The 17,852-nt window shown below is 30.7% G+C and overlaps 1 non-coding gene across 1 annotated transcript; it reads left to right on the top strand.

Moving 5' to 3' along the window:
• Positions 1-17,457: 17,457 nt before the first annotated feature.
• Positions 17,458-17,530, top strand: Trnal-gag (transfer RNA leucine (anticodon GAG)). The gene has a single exon. It is a non-coding gene; the product is annotated as a tRNA-Leu (tRNA).
• The last annotated feature ends 322 nt before the right edge of the window (positions 17,531-17,852 follow it).

The raw sequence follows: 17,852 nt of genomic DNA, 5'->3' as shown, positions 1-17,852 counted from the left end.
TAAATGAAATTTTAGGACAAAGGTAAAAAAAGACAAAGGTATTTTAGTATATAATGTTTTGTTGAAAACATCCCATTATTAAAGATTTTGTAGTGTATATGACATTACTTTTGGATAAACCCTCGTATTTTAGGATTGTAAGAATCATTCATTTGTTTTTGAGTTTAGAAAAGATAGTAACAGGAGTTTGGATAAGTGTTTTTGAGTGTTATTGCGTTTGGAAAATAATCCTTTTTTTTTTGGTGTGTTTGTTTATTTTATTTATTTATTTATTTACAACAAACTCTGTTTTGTTTATGGTATCCATAGCAAATACCATTTTAACATTTTACAACATACCTATGATTTTGCCAAAGGCAAATATGTAATCAAATATAAACAGTTGTCTATTATAGGTGTAATAAAACGATTTTGAATAACTAGTAATTAATAAATCGCTTGCGGTAATCTGAACATACTTGGAACTATTTCAGGTAATCGAGGAAATGCACTTGAAAGTTTTCTTCATACAACATAAGTATCAAATATAACCCAAAAAAATTGAAATGTACGTTGAAGCTTTAACGAAATGTTTTTCAATACCGGCCAAGTTACTTTGTGAAATGCAGTTTAAAATTAACATAAATTTATGGTTTTAATGAGTTTTCACACAGAATTGTAAAAACATTTCAAAGTAAGAAATTAAGAGCACTTACTATTCTGTTAAGATTCTAGTTTCGTGGTTTTTGCCGTATTGAAAATAACTTGTGTTCCCAGGAACGCATGTGTCGAATGCTTTGTAGCTTCATTAAAGGTGTAAATAAATCTAAGAATTGTCAGCTTTTTATTTATCATAAGCATGATAGACTGATAGTTCATGCATTTGCCTGCAAAGTAAAATGGTATCCATGGATAGAATAAGACTGCGATAGAATCTGACAATCAAAGAAAATATGGTTCCATAACCTTCAAATGAATAATTAAATTGAAATTATTAGAAATGACTATTTGTCATTTTATTAATATTTGTTTCCAACAGTCCTCCAAAAGAGATTTCAGCCTGTCTTTACTGCAATTGTCAGTCTACACGATCCATTGTTGAATACCGATTCCGATGTATTTTCATGGTATCTAAATAAGTATATCTGAATATCATACAGTTTCGAAGTACTTTCATGAACTAAACGTGTTTCCAATAATCATTCAAAAGACAATTCAGTCTGTCTTGACTGCAATTCTCAGTCTACACGATCCATTGTGGAATACCGATCCCGATGTATTTTCATAGTATTTAAATATAAGTTTGTGTGATAACTGAATATCATACGGTTTCAAAGTACACTAATTAATTATCTAAACCCTGCCTCTCAAAATTCAAAATTCAAAGGTTTAATTAAACTGCCCGAGATATTTTTTTGGAAAGTAGATGAAAGGTGAAGGTCGAGTGAATTGTAATGCTGGTATTTTTCATATTGTTTTATGACAAACAGTGTACATGCTAAATAGCATAGACTTACCTCTTAAATGTCAAAAATGAGCTGTATATCGGCACTATGAACTATTATGAAAAGTGGATCAAAGGTTAAGGTCGAAGGTCACGAGGTCGGTGACCATGGTAATTTACAAAAGCCATAGTGCCAAGCAATATATGTGCAAAATATCAAATCCATACTTCTTACAGTTCTTGAGATAAAGGGTGTGACAGACGGAAAGACAGATAGACAGACAGACGCCGGGTAAAGTGATCCCTTATTGCCGCTCTGCTCTGCAGGCGACACAGAAATATGAACTGTATACCTTAAATGCTTAAGAGACATTGAATTTAAAATTATCGAATATTGCCCATCGTTCACTTATCAACTTAGGGATATTAAAGATGTTTAAAACAAAATTCGCAGGATTTAAACACCTCAATCTGTACGTGAATATTTTTATGTTCAAAATAGGGACGAAACAAGATACAACGAGTGCAATTTGAAAAAAAAAGTTCGACTTCATTTGTATGGGTCGACACTTATAAGTGAACCTTATAAAGGAATTTTTGGAAAAAATAAAAATAGATTAATAATAATTATTATTGTCATTTTAACCCCGTTTAACCATTTGACAGTAAAACAGTTTTTAGTATTAAAGCCCAGACATTTGGTTGTCTTCGTTTTGTTTTTTGATAAATAATTCACAGTGTGCAAAAAAAAAAATCATCATGAATGTAAATAAACTATAAAATGTTAAACATCATCAAAAGCACGTGAGGAAAAATTAACTTTCCGTGATGAAAGCATGCAATGAGCTCACTCTTTTGTTTCAAGAACATAATTTAGAAACAAACGTTTCAATATTTTCAATATAGTATCACCTATCGTAAACACTTTCTAAGTTTGTATAAATGATGTAAATATTAAGATGTGTGACGCCGTTTCCACGCACCTGTTTCGTAATGATAACGAAAAAAGGTAAGACACAAGAAAACAGCTTAATTCAATCAGCGCTTCTTTTAATAAACAGGCAGTAAATCTGTGCTTTCTGAGAGCTTTTTTTCTTTTTACGCTTCTGTCTATTTTTGTCTTTTTAATCTTATTGATGAACTAGGAGCATTTCTTTTCTAACAATAAAACACAGATCTGAGAAAATCCCCAGGGGGTGTGGATTAGCCTGGAAAGCTTTTGAGTTTCAGAGGATCTCCTCCTTTTTTCGGCTTAATGAGTCATCGAAAGGTACTTTTTATTTATCACATCTTATAGATGAATTCGGTCATCAATCCTTTGGGCACTAGCTGCTGGGGCTATAAGTAAAAAGCAATGAGTAGTTAGAAGATGACGAAAGCAAAGTATTACCTTATTGCCATCACAGAGAGTCAAAGAGTTCTGCGGTTGGGCTCGTAAACAAACCTCTTCTTGGCCAATTATTTGCCATGTGTCAAGCCCTTGTGAAGCATTTTTACCTTTGTTTACTTCTAGATTAATTCAAAAGACATGAGATATGAACAATTTTTTAATAATAAGAAGCTTAAAATTCATTTGACGAAAGTTAAAAAAAATTACAACAATCAATATTATCTTTATCTTGGAATGTTGAAATATGTAGCTGCATTCCTGGCATTATCCTATATTACCATGGTCATTGCTTGCCATGTTGAAACAGATATCACATATAACGGCTTTTGTTTAAAAAAAGTGATTGATTTATTGCAAACAATGAGAATGTTTTTCATGAACAGTGCATTTTAAAGAATTCAAGTAAAAAACGCTTTGCTTCATTGTTCAAGTATGTCTGTGTGGTTTACTTTTGTCTTAACTCCACTTGATTTCACATCATGTGATTACCTTAAATCGATTGTTAATTTTTGTCTTAATTAAAGGCACTTAATCTGATAATCCTTCGTTTCTTTTTATAATGTTTAAGCTGCAGGAAGCATAACGAAGCAACAACCTCAACCACTCCTGCAATTAAACACTGAGAAGTTTTAGGAGAATTTAGAAAACAAGGATAGTACAAAGAGCCCTATAGAACCTCTTCTCAACAAAGCACAATAAGAATTGATTGGTCATATAAAGGTCACTAACCGATTGGTTATTCTTTGCCAAACTGGGAATAAGTGTTCATGTGTAATATACAAAGTTATATTTGACATTGCCTGTCACATCACTTACATTATTGAGATCAAAACAAAAAAATAGCAATAATTTTTCAAAGATTAGGGTTTCTTTGCCAAAAATCAATATCTTTCGCCCAAGTTAATGAGCACTGTAAAGTACAAGGCTGTCGGTGAATTATGAAGCAGCTCTTATTCCTTAGAGCCGTCAAGATCTAGAGTTACTTAGATTTTTGTATCTGTCCTGGACAGCAAATGAAACAACCATAGAGGTCCCCGAAGTATGTATAAAATAATTTCCTGACACTAACCTTTGATTGAGTACCAGTATCTCAAGAATCTCTTGTGTTTTAAATTAATCAATCTATTTACTGAAAGGGTGGATTTAAAATCGTTATATTTCAAAATCGTTAAACGTTAAAAAAAGTTAAGTTTCTGTATTCTTTGATGATTTTGTAATAACTTATTGTCGTAACCTTTGCCTCACAGACCCAAAAATTTATGTATGTGCATGCCTTCAGTAACTTCAACTATTCCTTGAATAACTATGTTATACGATATGGGTGAATTAAATAAAAAGACAAAACGCATATTTATCAACCCACACTAAAAATACTGGCAATGAAAATAGATTTCTATGTCTCAGCATATGTCTTTAGACAGAGTCTAAATACCTGCCAAATATCTCGTTGATATCTCAATTAACAAATAAGTTATGCCCGAAAATGATGCTAAAATTGACAGAAGTGCAACACCTTTTTGTGACATTTTGAAATTTCAATATTTTTTTTTTTAGATCTGTGAAATAAATAATAATGCTTTATGTTGAAAATAAAGACTTTCCTGATAATATTCAAAGTATTGAGCTTTAAATGTGGATTGAGTAACTTTTGTTTAATAAAATTGTGGTCATGGCTGATGTTTAAAAAAAAATGTTATACCATGTCAGGAGTGCAACAGAAAAAATGTAGTGCTGTCAAAAAACATCAATTGTAAAATTCTGAAAGAAAATTAAGACAAAAAAAGAATTTTCGACGCGTAAAACAATAACTGATGTACATTTTAAATCTTAAAAATGTTATATAAATCACAAGCAGCATTAATGAGAACCAAGTATATGTGCATACCTAATAATGTCAGGAGTGCAATATTTGATGTTTTGCTCCCAACCATGAAAAAACTATTATCATAATATGATTTTCTGATTTTTATTCTGGAAAATAAAGACACAGAGAACATTTTTACCAAACAGATTTATCAATTACAGGATCTGTCTTTGCTTCAGATCTATATTTCTATGGTCAGGAGTGCAACACATTTTTTTTAAAGATTCAAGTTGTGTGACGAAAACACTTCTATTCATGCTTAGAAGTATTCATTATTTAATTAATAATGATCTTTTTGTATAATTTAATAATAAATCATTGACAGTTTTATTATTAAAATCCTTCCTCTTTCAATTTTATCAATTCAGATGTGTTTTTATCTTTTTTGTGATTTTTTAATGAATGTTAAAAATAAACACACTAAAAAATTGTCATAAAATTCAAGTAATTCCTCCTCAACTTCACTGAAACAACAGAACAAGTTCTTATGTAATTTTCACTTCACAATTCTACTTTAAAGGCCCCATGCTTTTGGTCAAGAGTGCAACAAATATGTTAGAATTATAAATCATCCAATAAGAATAAAAATAAAGAAAAATTATGAGAAAAATTTTTCTGGTGGGTTTCTGTGTTTGTCCTCTAAAGGAAAATATGCTATGAAATATGTTTTATCTTCTAAAGATACATTTAAGCTAGTTTTTTTTTGGCATAAATAGGGAATAATTCCAGATAAAATGGAATTTTAAATACTTTCATCTGTTTTAATTATGAGGTATTGGATTATAAATATTGCACAATTTCATTACCACTTGATGTCGCCAACACTTTATGAATTTTTGTATTCTATGGTTTTAATTGTAAATTTTAACGCAATCAGGAGTGCAACAAAACTGTTTTATAATTACCAATGCTTTTTAACTATCTTTACTAAAAAATAAGTTGAAAAAAAAATGCTTGATACTATTTTATGTTCAAATTACCAATGCTTTTTAACTATCTTTACTAAAAAATAAGTTGAAAAAGAAATGTTTGATACTATTTGATGTTCAAAACACTATGTCTATCAACAAATTACAGAAATTTTACAGTCAATTCATTTCACATAATTTTTAAATAAAATTTATATATATTACACTTTGCAAATAATCATGTTTTATGGTCTTCAAAATATGAAAAACCTGCCGTAAACGATGAAAAATATTAAAACGACAAATTGATGTACAAAGTAAGATGGGTTATTGTGTGTTATAATTTTAAAACAATGTTAAATAAAATACATATCAGATGTCAGGAGTGCAACACAATAATGTAACATAGGGTCAATTCAAAATCTAGTATTTTTTTGTAAGAGAACTCGTATATAAAAATTCTTTTTTTGGCTCAGATTTAAAGAATTGATTTGAACGGACAAAAAAGTGACTTTTGGGGAATTTCATTGCTTTATATTTTTTCATATTAAAACTTTTCAAACCAGAATTGAAAAAATAATGTAAAATAACATTCAAAAAGCCAATTTTTTGTCACATATACAAGAGAAGATATTCAATCAAGGTCTAGATTTAGTCAATTATACCCCTTTTACCATTTTGAAGCATAAAATCTATAATTTCTCGTGATTATGTATTTTAGAAAGTCTTTTGAGGTATAATGATATTTTCTTTTTTCAAAAGAAATCTTACTAATAAGAAACTTTTTAATCCAATTGTCTATTCTACTGCCACTTCAGGATTTTAAACTAGAATGCATGTGCAATATGATGATATAAGAAAAAAATATGTTATAAGTAGTTGAACTTTTCCAAAAAATTTCAGTTAGGTGTTCATTTTTTTTTTAAATTCACCCATATGTCATGTCTCGCATATGTCAGCTGTAGATGTAAAATCTATAATGAAACTAATGCCCATAGTACATTTTTGACAGTATTTGGGCATTTAAGAAGCATATAGCGGGGTCTTGACGAAAACCCTTTTTTTAAATTTGCCCTACATTGAACCCTTTCATAAAACTATGAAAACAAAACAATGGGGTTTACCTGTTTTCTAAAGCCAGCAATATTTACGATAATTATCATAAAATAATACTCCCATGCTTTGTAAATTGTCAATAAAAACCATACAATATACCATTAAAATACAAGCGGTTAAAAAAACACCATAATTTACTATAGTTATCTATAGCATGATCAATACAGAGGGCTCACGGCGGCTAGGAATGCTTACTCCTCCCATGTACCGAATCCCTCCTTTGGTGTTTCCAGGGGTCCATGTTTTACCCCTTTTCACAATTCGTTTTCTTTACTAGATTGAGGAAATTGATCTCTGTTCGTTATCATCACCTTTTTCATGCATGCACATGCAATCATCCCCCGTTACTCATCGGTTTTAATGAATAAAAACCTCTCGGGTTACCGAAATGACTATGTATCTTTTGAGTACAAAGTTTTTATCCATGTAGGGCTCAGAAATAAAACTTAAAAAAATAAGGATGGAATGACATTTTGGGGGGTTTTCCGCTTCTGAAATTTATGGCACAGTCCTTGATTGGTTGTCAACTTATAGGAAATAAGTTTTCGTTCCCTTATTGACTATGTTTTTTTTTTTAAATTTTACTCACTCGGAGTCAGTTACAATAACCCTTTATCACACTAGCTCCGATAATGAGATAATTCAAACTCTGTTTAGTTGTGCGGTACTTTATTTTGAATTGACCATAAAAATTTTTCAAGCTTTTTGAGAGTTTTTATTGATCGGATTCTTGTAACATCATAAAGTTTTTATTAAGAGTTGTCCTGCCTGTATATTGATACCAGTAAGGATTAAGATTTACCTCATTTGATAAAAAATGGAATAAGAAATAGATAACTGGAAACTCCGAAAACAAATATTGAAAAACTGGGTCTCGAGCACAGATATAACTTTCGAAATTACAAAGAATTAATCATATCTTGTCTGACAAGTTTGAAAATAGCTCTTTGGCTTCGTCTATTAAAAAAATACAAGATCTAGAATTGGAGATCCGCACGTTTTATGACGCAATTTACTAATTATACTTTTTTATCAATTAGGGAGACTATTAAATCCACAACGCTGAATCTTTATATCATAAACCTCTCTGTGAGTAATAAAGTAGGATCATTTCTTGTGATGTAAAATAGAAAAACATGTTTACATAAAAATACACCATCTCGTCTTGGGCTCAATTTGCAGCTGGAAAATTCTAATTTCATAAAAAAATATTTAGAACATTTAAGATAAATTGATAAATATTAGTAGAAACCAACTGACATCAATATTCTTCATATTCTTCATATGTAGTCAAATCTTTAGGTATCATATTTATACTTAACAACAAGGTAAACTTTATACATTAAAGGTGAGTATTTGAATTTTTAATGTTACAGTACTTCTCAACATTTATTGTAGGTATGACAAGTAACAGATGATCGGTGTGGAGAATTTAAAGGAACACTCTCAAAGAAAATAAAATTTATCAAACTGTTCCATTGCTATCCCTGTATTCAATCCACAATGCAAAACAACGAAGATTGCCGAGTTTGGTTGAATTGATGCTAAACCAAATGAATAATTAGATTTTATCATATACCGAGTGTAATGAAGTGATGGTCCAAAAACGAATGTAGCAATAGATATACACGTCTGACATGAAAATCAGCACTGTGAGAAGAGTTCAATATAATCCGGAATAAATCTGTTAATTCACAGAAAGGTTGGGATTTTTATAGGTCGCTGTATTTTACATGTGAATTGATAATAAAAAAAAAGTCCCAAAGTGCAACGTAATACATTTGAAGTGGTAAAAGACACTAGCTAAAAAACTTACCTTAAATGATCAAGTTTCCATTTAGAAGCATATTTAAGATATTTATTGATATTTAGTTTACATGATACTCACTAGCAAGCTTAGGTCTTAATCTTTTTAATGAAATGGGAAGGCTTCTTTACAGTTAAAAGACAAGACAGTAGATTGACTGTCGAAGCGATATGTGATAGGAAGTATTAAGAAACACGACATACGCTGTACTATGAAATTCTTAGCGTTTGATTTCTTATGAATCATCCTTCTTATTAAGATTATTCAGAAGCACATATACTAAATGTACCGGTACAGATTTCGTTGAGTATTAGGCAAAAACATCACTTATACAAATACTCATACGGAGATTTTACTTACTCAATCTCGTTGAAAAAACATACAATTTTCTATAGTCTGTCCAACAATATCAACGTCATCACTTTTTGCATTATAACTCAAATCAAATATAATTAGGAATCTGGGCCTTCAAACGAGATTTGATCAATAGATTCCGATGATTTTCCCCAACTTTCAGCTTTAATAGAAACCTTCGAGTTTACTTTAGTATAACGAAGAATTTTAAACCGTGTTGAAAACTGACCCCGGGGGTCATGTTTCAATGTTGAACACTGAGACCAATGGTGAATTCAAAGCCTAGCCCGTAGAAAATTGAACCGCATCGTTGAATTTTAATCATTTAACAGGGTCAAATATTAACAGCTTAAAAACAAATATAAAAATAAATTGACGTTCACAATTATGATTAATCATTTTAAATATATCACTTGCTGTGGCTTTCAATTCCACATCTAGATATATCGACAACATTTTAATAATTGACAATAATGGCTTTCATGTATACATTTAATTGATGTATCCAACTTAACTTGAAATAAAAGAGAAATAACGGAGTCTTGCATATCTGCTTCATATTTGGATAGAGTACTAGAGAAAGACATCGATGGCAATCTAACCACAACACTTTATGATAAACGCGATGACTTCCCCTTATTTATATAGCAATATACCATTATCACCTGCATATTTGGTTTATGTCCCCCAGTTGACTCAATACATGTACGCAAGAGCATGTATTTTAAAATAATTTCTAATAAACGAGACAGAAAACTGAGAGATAAGTTGGTGATACAAGGGTATCTACTTTTCATTGAAAGTCAACATTTTGCAAATTCTATGGTCGATAAAATGATACAAAATCCCCATATGCAGGTGATAAAGATACATTGCTACATAAGTAAGGGAAGTTGACGATTGAAAAATTAAATTGAAGTCATCAAGTTTATGATAAAGGTATGTTGTTAGGTTAGCATTAACGTTTTTTTATAGTAAAATTTCCACATATGAAACAGATATATCATTATTCGCTATTTTGGAGTACAAAAGTATCAAAATACTTTCACAAAAACTCGTGTCACAAACTGACGGTTTGCATGAAAATTGCATCTTTGGACAAATATAATCTTAGCCAATAAATATCATCAAATCATATCGCAGAAGTATAATAAGAAAAATACTGTATTGAGATGCAATTCCAGATTAGATGTAACTAAATAAAAAAATTGTGTCATATCTCACTGTCACAAAAAGTAAAGTGAATTACGTTATAAAACTCTATTGCCATGAAACCATACAATTTTTATTCTTTCCATCTTTAAATTATATAATTCTTTGTTATAAATACTTGGTTTTGAAAGGAAAATGTGTATTTTCTGTCATTTAATAAATAAAATTCCAGTTAAGTCTGGAGAATTCAAAATTTCCATTTTTTGTGACTTACGTTATTACATAGATCTGTCTACCTTTGACACTGTTTAATACACCACTCATATTAGCGATTTATTGAAAAAGAAAACCAGATACTTTATTGTTTATATTCATATCTGTTTTTTTTTTAAATTAATAATGTATTATCGATTGTGTTGTTGTGTTGAATAACCATGCATGAAAAAGATGACCTTAAAGATTTTTTTTTTTCATTCGGGTGGCTTTATAACACCGGATCTAACTACTTTGGAAATAAATTCATTTGTGTTTATTGCTTCAGATAAACAGCATTTGGTTTTACAAGTAATAAAGGAAAACATATTCAGTGGATGTAAATATATACTTGTTAACTAACCAAGTGCCTTGCAGATATTGGTAAAATAGTCAAAGGTATTGATTTTTTGTAATATGATAATCATGAATGATTTTCAGTATTTCAGTAAGATTTAACCTAATAAACTAGATGAGATGAATTAAGATAAATGAAAGAAAAAATGAAAATTTAATTTGTCGTGTTTAAAACAGTTTACTAAGCATATAAATCAATTCATCAATTATATTCTCGCTTTGGAACAAACATCGTAGTTAGTAAAAGGTTTATTAAAGGTTTCTTAGCTTATTTGCATTCAGCTTGTGAATTCAGGCAATCAGAGCTTATCCTCAATCTACAAAATTATTTTAAATCGAGACAGGTTTTGTGTTTTTTTTTTATTATTTGATTACATAACATTATGCAAGAGCACTTAAAACACAAAAATGAGTTAATCAATATTTAGCTAATGTTAATTTTTTTACAGCTCGCTTTCAAAACATGTGTAAGGCATCAAAGAGATTTATAGGGTATGTTTCTTTGAAATTCCTTTTGCATTCTATATTATAAATGTTTGACATTGATTTATGTATAAATCTTGGAAATGTTTCAATACAATATGTGCCACTAACCTAAATAAGAATGCACTTTCGATCATTAACCGAGGTTTAACTAATCAAACGCGTTCATTGGGAAACATTAATATTAACTGTGCGTGTTTTATATAAAATGCAAAGTGGACCGAAGAGAAATCAATAAACAAATGTATTTATCTTTTATGTAATTTTTTTTTTAGTGTTTATGTACTATATATTCTTTGTAATATACTAAATTTACAGTTTATTGAAAGAAATACAGTACAATATATTGCAATATAATATAATATAATAATATATATATAGAATAAAATTATATAATATGATAATATAATATATTATTATATAATTATGGACTCTTCAATTCGGTCGATATTCAAACCATATGAACGACCAAAAGAGTCCATAATGGTATAATATAGTTGTTTCCTTTCACGCTTCAATATACAATGTATTATAAATCTAAAATATTATAAATTTACAAGAAATGCTTATAAAATTTACAACATTCGTAATTTGAAAAAAATACTTGTTAAAAATGAAGTCGTATATATAGTATGTTAGGTGCCAGTTAAGTTTACAGCCTGCGGTCATTGACCGATAATGAATGAAAGCGTTACATTAACAAGCTGTATTATAACATCTTTATTCTTTGTTACTAAATATAACAGTATTTTGCTAAATATTGAAGCTACATATCAAACTTTCACTTTTGCTTTTGAGGACAAACGTTTGTTATCATAATCTGACTTTTATTTAGAAGATCAATATCTCTGTGACCTGTATCATTATTAAAGCGGTCAGCACCAATTAAAAGAACGTCTAACCCATAGGGATTCAAATTCTCCAAATCTCAGATTCAGTTTCAAATTTACTCTCAGAAAAAACATGTATAAATCAAATCAAATGATTAGCCAGCTATGTACATCTTTGTTGCCTTCAGAAAAGTATTCTCCTGATCAAATCAAAGGAAAAGCTCAATTCAAGAAGTGAATACACATCCGTTTTATTATTATACACAAAGTTATGGAAAATGAAACCGCATCGCTAATTTTAATGTATATTCAGTTAGATTTAGCAGTTGTTGAAAAGTTCAATCTTTTATTCCAGTTTTTGATAATAGTGGCATAAAGGACTCATCCGCATTCCAAATTCTATGCCCCCGTAATCGAAGATAGAGGTTATATAGTTTTTGTCCTGTCTGTCCGTCTATCTGTATGTCTGTTTTTCCTAAAAAATTTAACCTTGCCCATAACTTTTGAATTGTTGGGGCTATGGCTTTCATATTTCACATGTTTATTCCTTGTGACAAGATCTTCCTTTGGGTACTAACATATTTGACCTATTGACCTTGAAGTTTGACCCACTTTTGCAAAAATTTACCCAACTTTAACCTTGGTCATAACTTTTGAACAGTTGGTGCTAGAGCTTTCATATATAAGATATAAGGTTGGCGGTTACCAATGGTGGTCAGATAGGTTGCAACAGCGATGGTGGCCATGTCTTTCAAACAATATCAAACAGCAAACTGTCTACCATGTCACTTGGTAGTCACAAAGTGCTTTGGCGTCTGTACCCGGCCCATCATACTTCCCAATTTCATCAATTTTACCTTAAAATCTTGCAATAGTCGTGTGGGGTCTGTTAAATGTCGTGTTTACCCAAAGAATACATTTTGACATCTTACTGACAAGTCGAAGTACTGTTCAACCACTAGAAACAACAATTTTTGATTTGTTTTATTTAAAACAAACATCTCCATAAGAAGACACCATACCAACTACCCTACGACGCTCTTCTATTGTCCAAACGCTGCATACCCGCTCATAATTTTTTTCTGGGGTTGAATATTCAATAAATGTTCTTAAACCCTTATCAACTGTATGTGGGGTTTATGTCTCTCGTTTGATTCGATACGCAAGATCATGCTCTACGTCCGAATAATTTCTAAAACGAGGCAACCTATTGACAAACAAGTTGATGAAACAACAGTCTCCTTTGAAGTCATCATTTTGCAAGTTCAATGGTCGATACAATGAACTTGTCAAGAAATATCTATCATTAAGTCAAATGCTGATTGACGTTTTTCATTCTAATTGTAAGGTCATTATTTACACACTGAATTGTCTACAGATTTTTACGTTTTTCCCGATCATGAGAAGGAACACACAGCAGGTGTGATCGGTCGGCATGGGATGTTCACTCCTCCATTGCACCTGATTCCACATGTTTGCAATTTTCACGAATAACCTTTATATTTCATTTTCTTCTGATGTTCAAATTAAATCTTTTTGAGAACAGAAAGTCTATGTAAGATAATGTATTATATCTAGGGATTGTAAAACCTGGTATTATTTCTCAGAGTTTCACCGTCTACTTTATATTGTTTGGTACAAAATATTGAATAAGAAGAGGAATTCACGTAAAGGAAGGAGTAAGTAGGCCTAGAGAACTAGCATTTACAGATCGAAAAGAGAGTTTGATATCTACTCTGAAAGAATAGTTTTTAAGGCTGAGAGTAGAGAAATAGAGTTAGATTTCGAAGCCTACAGTTCTTTCCCTCAGCTGAATTCCTTTGAATTTTCCAATATTGTGTCCTAGTGAAACAAAAGTAGACATAAGAATTATATCAACAGTTTTACAATCATCTACAATAGGCTTTTTGTTTTGAACACTACCAAACAACAGGAAGTGTATGAAGTAAATGGTATGTAATCCATGAGAACTCTACTTAACATAAGAAAGCATTATCCTTTGATAAAAATTTGATATCAAAGTATAAACTATTCATTTTTACAATATATATATATATATATATATATATATATATATATATATATATATATATATATATATATATATATATATATATATATATATATATATATATATATATATATATATCTATCTATATCTATATCTATAATGAAAAACTTCTGAATAATTTCTGGGAACACTATAATACGAACTGATTTTAAGACAAATCTATGTTCAACCTTCATATTTCATGAAAAGTTGTATTTTTCTAAGTCTTGAAAGTAAAAGAATGTACACTAAAAGCTTTAAATTATATTTTAATAATTATATTGGTATGTTTATAAATTTATAAATGAGCGTTATCATGCAACTTGTTTTCAGTATTTCTTGTAAAGTACTTGTACGTACTGGAATGTTGTACTGAGACATTAAAAATAAAGCAGTGTTCCTCAATTTAGCCTTGCATTGGCTTACATTTTTCTTTTCCATGTTAAAATCTCGTTGTTGTTTTTAGTGTAATGGACACCACAAAACAATATTAATTAGGAATTATTTATTAATTTATTGAGAACAAAATATGACAATATGTGACATGATTAAAATCTAAAATTGATAACAGATAATTACTACATATATTCATCATATCAGCATTGGAATAAAGCAGTTATAGAACGTATAGTTACCACTGCATGTACCACCTGTGGACGAACGCTGGATAAAGGTTGGGAAAGAAAGATAACTGACTGTTGATGATGATTACGTTAAAATGATTTTTAAAACTATACTCAAATACGGTGTGAATAATTTGATGCAAGATTTGTGAATATATGAAACTGAAATTCGCTCAAGTGAGGACATTTACCAGAAATGGAGCAAATTTGATTTTCTCCATCAATATAAAACAGTGTTTCTGAAATTTCATGCAGTTCAACCTCTATTTGTGGCGTTTTATTTTTATTTATGCTACACTTTGACCGGCTTGGAAAATGAAGAACAAAATTAAAACTACAATTTGCAAGCTACGGGTGAAGTGGACAAGTTCATCAGTGGACAAGTTCATAACGTCAAAGTCATACGTATGAGTTGGGAAGGCGGTCAAATCATTGTTGTAAAAAAAAAAAACCCTTTAAAATATAATATTCATTTTGCCTGTAATGTTAAGCACATCTTTAAGAATGACCATTGTGGAAGATCTTTTCCAATGTTCATTTATCAACTTCAGGCCTAGAAGCAGTATACCTCAGTTTTTAATTGAATCAAATATAATTTCCTAGGTATCATAAATAGAATGAACTAGGTAAGAACCACATACTTGTTATTTTAAGGGCTCCTATATCCGTATTTGTTTCATGTATACCCTAGCTCCTGTCTTGCTCAAGGGCACATATATATTTTCCTAAAATTTCATTCAAATCTGCTCGCTTCGATATTCATATTGTCCGGGGCTTGTACTCTTTTGGACATTTATTTGGATGGGACAAGCAATTTTTAGAACAGTCATACAGTTGTGACATTCAGGTTTTTTTTTTCAGTAAAGCAATATACACGAAAAGAATAAATCTCTTGCTGTGGCCTTTACTTCTACATTTACATGTAGATATATCGAAGACGTTTCAATTAATGATGTTCATTTTAATTCCTACAATGATTCAATATATTTGTTTGAACTCAAAATAATAGACACCACAGAGTCTGACACATCTGTTTCATAATTGTATATTTTCCCAGAGAAAGACATTAATGGCAAACTAACAACAAAACTTTATGATAAACGTGATGACTTCAACTTTTCTATTGTCAACTTCCCTTATTTATGTAGCAATATACTATTTTCACCTGCATATGGAGTTTATGCCTCCCAGTTGATTTGATACGAAAGAGGATGTTCTACGTACAAACAATTTCTTAATGAGACAAGCTGTTGACAAATAAGTCGATGATACAAATATATCAACAGTTTTGTTTAAAGTCAACATTTTGCATATTCTATATGGTCGATATAATGACCTTGTTAGCAAATACAATCGATCGTAAAGTCGAATGTTGACTGGCGGTTTATCATACATATTGTTAGCAAATTCGTTTTTTACACACTGTTTACGGATTTTTCCGTTTGTCTGATCATAACAAGAACCAAACGGTGGATGTGACCTGTCGACAGTGGATGCCGTGGATGCTTATTCCTCCATTGCACCTGAACTCACCTCTGATGCTTTAAGAGGTCAGTATTTGCTCTGCTCTAATTTGACTTTTGAGCTTATTTAATATTACTGTTCGTTAGCTTCATATTTCATACCTGTAACGTAATTAAGTACCATAAAATCATAAATATAGACGCATTCCTTCTGTGTCTTAGCAATAATTTTAATGAGGAAAACAGGTCAATAATCTAATTTTTCTTGCAAGTAATGAAAATAAAATTAAAAATGATTCATGATCAACTCTTTTTCCTGATATTCAACAAAATATGTACATATCAATATTTTTTTCAAACTTGAGAAAATGGTGTGTAGGCTACAGCCTTTTTGCATATATGGAATATACGCCATTGACTGTACAAAGTAAAGAAATTGCTCAAAATGGAAACATTCAGAATTCTACATGCCATGGAAATACTTAGGCCTACGTCAATTCAATTCATACAGTTGCAAAAACAAATCGTGTAAAAATTCCTCACTTTTGCAACTCCATTTGCAACTTTGCACTTCTTTCCAGAAAAGAGCAAATGCCAGTAGAAGAAAGCAATAAAAGTATATCTATGTATTTCTCTGTTTTTAACAATAAAGTTTCACCTTCAAATCTGTTCAAAAAGCTTTTGAATTTAATTTTAAGTTAAAACATGGTATCGTAAATATCGGTAACGTAAATATTTTTACGAACTTTATTGTATTTTTAATATTGCTGTTTAATTATTTCACTGTTAATTAAAGGCACTGCTTGAGTGTATGTCTATTTGAACCGTAAGAAAAAGTGTTGTTCTCTTACATAATTTATGGGGAAAATACACAATATAAATATCAATGAAATCTATTTTTTTAAAAAAACTAGATTTATAATAAAGAGGGGGGGGGGCAATAGATTAAGAAAAGCTTCAAGTTCATTTCAAAATACAGATGGTAAAGCATTTGTTTTGTGGTGACATCGAATTTTGATAATTATATCATTTTTTTTTATTATTATTTTGTATTCATCATTCTGTGTGAAGGGTGCGACATTCTGATATCAAATGAGGGACACAGTAACTAAGAAATAGATCTGTAAATGACTTCAAACTTCCCAATTCAAAATAAAAACTATTCAATGGTCGGCGACATTAACATACCAATTTCTGCTATAAAATGTGGTATTTTTCCTCAGAAATCCTTTGGAGTTACGACAAACTAATGTTGTATTTTAATCAACAATGGTTCATATGACTGGCAAAAAATAAAAATTCTTTGAAATGTTATATTTCTTAAAACACTGTACAGTATTCAAAGAATATTGAGATGTGGCAGTCAGACGGGTTTGATCGCCGGTGGCCAGATAGCTCAGTTGGTAGAGCACCTGAACGGAGATTCAGGAGGCCCGGGTTCGAATCCCGGTCTGGTCCGCCGCATTTTTCTCCTCTCCCGTTACATTTGGTGCCGTGCCATGCCCTGGAAGTGACAGGTGAGATGTCTGCCAGGGATGAGCGTGGGTTGGAGTCTTTGGGGAGCCAAAGACCTTTAAGGAGGGAGGAATGTGGCAGTCAGACGGGTTCGATCGCCGGTGGCCAGATAGCTCAGTTGATAGAGCACCTGACTGGAGATTCAGGGGGCCCAGGTTCGAATTCCTGTCTGGTCCGCTGCATTTTTCTCCTCTCCCGTAACAGAGACTATACTTTGAGAGTCGACTTTTTCACACAAAATAAGACTGGGATATGTATTTTTTTC

The sequence above is a fragment of the Saccostrea echinata genome, unplaced genomic scaffold (genome assembly GCF_033153115.1).
Source record: "Saccostrea echinata isolate AGI-Se365-2 ecotype Australia unplaced genomic scaffold, CSIRO_AGI_Sech_v1 ptg000057l, whole genome shotgun sequence".
In the NCBI taxonomy this organism is placed as follows: Eukaryota; Metazoa; Mollusca; class Bivalvia; order Ostreida; family Ostreidae; genus Saccostrea; species Saccostrea echinata.
This window is presented reverse-complemented; position numbering and strand designations above follow the sequence as displayed.